The following is a 6,000-nucleotide window of genomic DNA, read 5'->3' as shown; positions in this document are numbered from 1 at the left end:
CACAAAAAAACAAAAAACCCCACAAAAACAGCACCTAAAATGTTCCTTAATAATTCAGTGGATAAACAAACTCTGATACATCTGTGCCATGGAATACTAGTCAGCAATACCAGGAAAGGAACGTCACACAACTTGGAAGGATGTCCAGGGCATTATGCCAAGTGGAGGAAGCCAGTTATAAAAGGTTACATTTTATAGTTCCTTTCTCATAACATTCCAGAAATGACAAGATCATAGAAATGGAGGTTAGATGGGTATTGCTAGGGGTTCGGGACGGTGAAGGAGAGACAGAGTCTGACTGCGAAGGACCAACAAGGAGACTTTCGTGGTTTTTTTGTTTGTTTGTTTGTTTACAAAATGTAATCCTTTTAAATAAAATATAGAATTGTAAATATTGAATGCTATTAGCAGGTATATTTTTCTGGCAGGCAGATGTACTAAATTTTGGTCTACACGTGAAAACACAGCAGCACCAGAGAGTTTTGGTTTGTATCTTGACTGAGATGGGCATCCTTACGTGAAGACACATAAGTAGATCTATATATGTATTTTGATATTGAAGTCCTGGCTTTGATATTATAGTATAATTATATACGATGCAGACATTGGAAGAAACACCAGGGAACTCTCTGTACTCTCTTTGCAACTTCTTATGAATATATTATCATTTCAAATTAAAAAATAAATTGCCACAATGGGTCTACCACAATTATTTCAAATTAAAACATAAATTGCCACAATGGATCTACCACAATTATTTTGAATAGATATCTTGGCTTTTGGGGTTTTTTGGGTTTTTTTACAGTTTGGCCAGGGCTGGGTTTGAACCTGCCACCTCTGGTATATGGGGTCAGCGCCCTACTCCTTTGAGCCATAGGTATCACCCAAGATATCTTGTTTTTAGTCTCCTACGAGTTTCAACCTTACTCCACCACTTAATGCTCCTATATTTGGTGGGTGCTGTGGACTATTAATGTTTCTTACCATCAGAAAATTTACTTGCTAAAATCATCAAAAATTTTATGTGAGGGCAGCACCTGTGGATCAAAGGAGTAGGATGCTGGCCCCATATGCTGGAGGTGGCAGGTTCAATCCCTGCCCCAGCAAAATAATAAAATAAAATAAAATTCATGTGATAAAAATTAAATGGAAGGTAAATGCTGCAGTTAATAAAGATATGCATTACCTTCTATTTAATTTAATTAACAATGCAATTTATTAAAATTCTCTTTATGCTAAGGATTACAGTATCATAAAAAGAGATCATAAAAATGATTTTAAAATAATTTTAATGTCAGTTCTATTTTAAACATTTTAATAGTGTTATAACTTGAAGGGGTGGAATCTGGTATATTTATGTCCTTTTGCATTTTTAAAAGAATAATCTCCTTCATACTTTCAGAAATTTGAACTAATTATACATTACCAATGAGGTATGGCAATTAAGTTCATGAACTCACCTCAGAAGTGCTGCATACCTCGTGTCACCATATTCACCTTCACAGCACTCCCCTGGAAGCTTTGCACTGATGCCGGTGCTGAGTCCACCTTCAAAGCACTTTTGGAAATCTTTTTGGTTTTTTTCTCATTTTTTTTTTTTTTTTGAGACAGAGGCTCACAGCAACCTCCAACTCCTGGGCTTAAGCAAGTCTCCTGCCTCAGCCTCCCAAGTAGCTGGGACCACAGGTGCCTGCCACAACACCCAGCTATTTTTTGGTTGCAGCTGTCATTGTTGTTTTGGTGGGCCCAGGCTGGATTCGAACCTGCCACTTTAGGTGTATATGGCTGGCGCCTTAGCCACTTGAGCCACAGGCGCCGAGCCATGGAATTCTTTTTTGCATAATGACTTTCAGAGCTGTCGTCATATGAGGCAGACAATTAGGTTAGCAAACTTGCCACAATAGGTTTACATTGGCAGCACTGTACAGACAACTTGGTGAGGTTTCATAACTTTGATATATCAGCATCTCACAGCTGTGTTTGGCCGTGTCCACGTGTGGCAGCGTCTTGCTGAGTGGCACTCATCATAGTTGTTGGATGTTTTTGTGTGCCGTGTGTTAACAGCTCTGATGGTCATTCCAGGTAGAGTTTCAAAATTAATTTGAAGGGTAGGTGCTGGCATCAGGGGACAGCTGGGAGGTGTGTAGCACTTTTTCTAGAATGAGTTTGTGAACTTACCTGTCCAACCTCATATTACCTACAAATAAATCATTTTGAATTCATTTATTTTCATTTATGATGTCACTTCAGATTTCATAGATGACAATGTGCCATCAAATGTATGATTAGTAATTGATTTCTCCTGAGTTCTAAGAAATGCTAAAGAAATCATTTCCATCTAGCATTTCTTCAGTATAAATGAAGGATTTTTTTTAATGTGCAATTTCTATCTGGAGGTAAAATTAAGTCTATATTTGTTAGTTTTTTCAGACTGGAAGTAAACTTTCTACCTTCTCGTTAAGTGTGTGAACTCAACAAAGAGGATTATTGTATAGAAATGTAATAGTTGTGATTTACAATGATAAATTTCAATGAGCTGGGTTCTGTTGAAAATGTTACTAACTAGTTTTTCTTAGTTTAATTAAAAAGCAATTTACTTTTACATAATATATGAATTGATCTGTCAGAACTTGTATGCTTTTCCTTATTTGGGGATATTTTTATAATTAATATATTACCTATTTGAACCTGAAAGGATTATATGGAATCTACACCATAATCTGTGTTTAATTTTTACATTTTAAAGGTATCTATTTCTCTGCTAAAATGAATTTTTTTTTCTCTTTGCAAAAGGCAGAGTGACAAGTCAGGAAGGTGTCCCCTTAGTTCATCTCTCGTTTGCCTGGCAGGGAACAGCCTGCCTTCCGTATGGTGTTTACTGAGCCTTCTCTCCCTCTTGTGAAGGTTCTCTGAACAGAGCAGCATAGAACTATGGGGAGACTCTTTGCAAAGCTAAATTCTACTAGTAGGTCTTTAGAAAGGAGAGAGGGTACTAAGCTTGGCCTTCCCTTAGTCAGTACCCCACTAATAAATAGCAAGAAAACAGCAGCCACACAAGAAAGGCAACCACAGACACGCAGACACATCATCCAGTAAGCCAGGCCTCTGCTAACCTGGCACCCACACCTTCACGCAGTGGGATGTATTTGTTTGTTTTTTAATGTATTTTCTCTGCAAATCATTTGGAAATGGGCACTAATGACAGTTATTAGTGCCATCTTTCTCAGACATTACTGAATGCGTATGTAACAAAAGAAAAGGTAATTTCTTTGCCTTTCAGCAGATGTCTTGTCACCAAAATCTCTTGGGTATTATTTTCTTTACAATTGTGTCCTACTTCTTTGCTCTATTTATTATTTTTATATAATCTGACAATTACTCTTGCTTTTATTTTGCATTTCTCCTAAGAGAAAACTATTTGCACATATTAAAAAATGGCAAACACTGAAGAGACAGTTTTGTACAGCCTAAAAGACATGTGAAACCTTGTTTCTGAAGCACTCTTGTTCAACTAACTCCTGATTTTCAAACACAAGTCATATGGTATATATCATATATATGTGTATGTGATATATGTGTGTATATATGATATATATCCCCATATCAATCTATGCCTAGAGTATTTTTAACTTGGTTGATGGTCTGTCGTTTCATTTTGTGTGAATAGAGGCAATGTAGACATTATATGTAATGATACTTCATCTTATTGTCCAGCATCACAGTAATTCTTTTTACATGTCCATTGTATTATGTTGTATGATTTTAAAAACAGAAAACAGTATGTATTAACCATCTTCCCTAACTAATAGTCAGTCTTGTCTATTTTTTTGTAGTAGAGGCTGACAGAATCCATAGTCTTGTCTATTTTATTACTTTAACTGATTTCACCTAATACAAGCCAAGGGATATTTATCATCATATGAAAACAAGTTTACTACGACTTGGAAGTTTTGCAACTGCTAAAAATCAGAACCAAGTAAACTATGATTAACAGACTCTCTGAAAATCCATGATTTTAAGAAATTATAACACTTTTCAGATAAAACATATTATCCTATCGGTTTAATAAGTTTCATTTACCAATTTCACTTTAATTAAGTGATAAACTTCATTCTTGGTAGAAAAAATTATCCTATTTGCTTCTTTTACTCCTTTTCTGTTTACCCCACTTGGTGAGAAAGTGAACCTTTCAATCCTTCCAAAGTAACCAAATTAATCTGATAATCTGAGGAAAGGTGACATAAATTTAAGACACTAACATAATCTTATCACACTTTTCATTTAACTCATGTCTGAATTTAAAAATTTTTTAGTACCCAGTTACAAGTTTTTGTGAATAACTAATAAAAGGCAATTTTACAGAGATTACAAATTGATATTCTGATGTTAAGAATTTTGTGGTTACTTCCAGCTACAAAATATAAACAATGTCATTTATACTATACTGGAACACTCTTTACAATCCTGATTCCTTTGCCATATTTCCAATTCCTACTAAACCGATAGGAGAGTTTATTTTCTATTAAACTTTTTTAATTAAATCATAGTTGTGTACATTAATACTGTCATGGGGTACAGTGTGCTGCTTTTATATACAATTTGAAATATTTTCATCAAACTGGTTAACATAGCCTTCAAGTAAATTGTTCAAATTTATACGTTTGAGGATTCACAGTCAGATAATCAAACCTTACCTATTCTCTACTCTGAAACAATTCAAACCTTGCAATATTGAGTAGAATTTTATATTTCATCTAGTAAAAGTTAACAAAAAGTTTCTGTTGAAATTTTCCTTAAAGGAAAACAAGCAATTTTAGATTGAGGTTTTAATAACCCATTTTAGGGTCATGGTGGGATTATATATATATATATATATATAGCTTAAAGTGAAATTAGCACAAATGGTTAGCATGGGCAGCACAGTATGTTGTACACTCACATATAATAAGCATGCTTTATGATTAAGAACCAGGTCTCTCTGCATATGTGTGGATGGATCTCAGAAACAATGTTAGTAAAAGAAAACAGTCATAAAAACAGTGTGCATGTAATCCACATGATTACACTTGGAAAGTTTTTAAAGTAGGTAAAACTAAAACATAGTATTGAGTAATAAAAACTTTAAAGAAAATAATCAACCAGAGAAATTGCAGCAGTGGCTGTCTGAGGAAGGACAAGGACCAGTGAGGGGGGAGGGCCGGCCGTGCGCTCCTGGGGTCTTGACGTGGCCTCTGATTCTTGACTTAGCCGGTGAGTACATGAGTGTTCACTATAAACATTCAGTGACAAATCAGTGATTGGTCATCTTCTTTTGTTCACTTTTATGGAGTTATTTTACAATTCATAAAAGGGTAATAATGTATGAGAAAATTTGGACATAGCCTTACACCAGTTTCTGAGGGTACTAAGTTAGATGTCATGACATTCCCTGTTATTGGAAGTATGTTACACTAGAAGGTACTATTCTTTCTTTCTTTAGTGTTGTTTAGCCAATTAAATCTGCTATCTAACCTGAGAATGAGCGTGTGTGTGTGTGTGTGTGTGTGTGCCCAAGAAAGAAAGAGAAAAAGAGAGAAGGAGGGAAGAGAAAGTGTAAGAAGGTGGGGGGGGGGTGGAGAAAGGAGATGAAGGCTGTGCTGATGGAGGGAGGTTTAGAGAACACAGGCATATGTCTGCATTATGTTCCCTCCAGACTGAAGTGTTAGGGCAGCCTGGGGTGAGTTCAGAGCTAGAAACAAAGACACCTTCCTATCCTGATGCTAATGAAGGGGCCCTGTACATTCTGTCACCAGTAATGGAATAAATTTCTAGAGCCCTAATTCTCAGGACACTTATGATCCATTTGCTAGTATGTACTTCAGCATTTCAGCTCTGAAACATTTCAGGGAGATGTATTTTACTTGAGTCCTCTTACTTCATTCTCTCAAAAATCAATCTTTTACCAAGGATTCCAAACATTTGCTCTAAATGCAATTGATTATAGATTTAGGTTTTGAAATA

The 6,000-nt window shown here is 35.6% G+C and overlaps 1 protein-coding gene across 3 annotated transcripts in view; it reads left to right on the top strand.

Moving 5' to 3' along the window:
* NAV3 (neuron navigator 3) overlaps positions 1 to 6,000 on the top strand; it is a 345,805-nt gene that overhangs the window by 279,935 nt on the left and 59,870 nt on the right. The window lies entirely within an intron of this gene.

This window comes from Otolemur garnettii, unplaced genomic scaffold (assembly GCF_000181295.1).
Source record: "Otolemur garnettii isolate 467f Iridium unplaced genomic scaffold, OtoGar3 scaffold00007, whole genome shotgun sequence".
In the NCBI taxonomy this organism is placed as follows: domain Eukaryota; kingdom Metazoa; phylum Chordata; class Mammalia; order Primates; family Galagidae; genus Otolemur; species Otolemur garnettii.
This window is presented reverse-complemented; position numbering and strand designations above follow the sequence as displayed.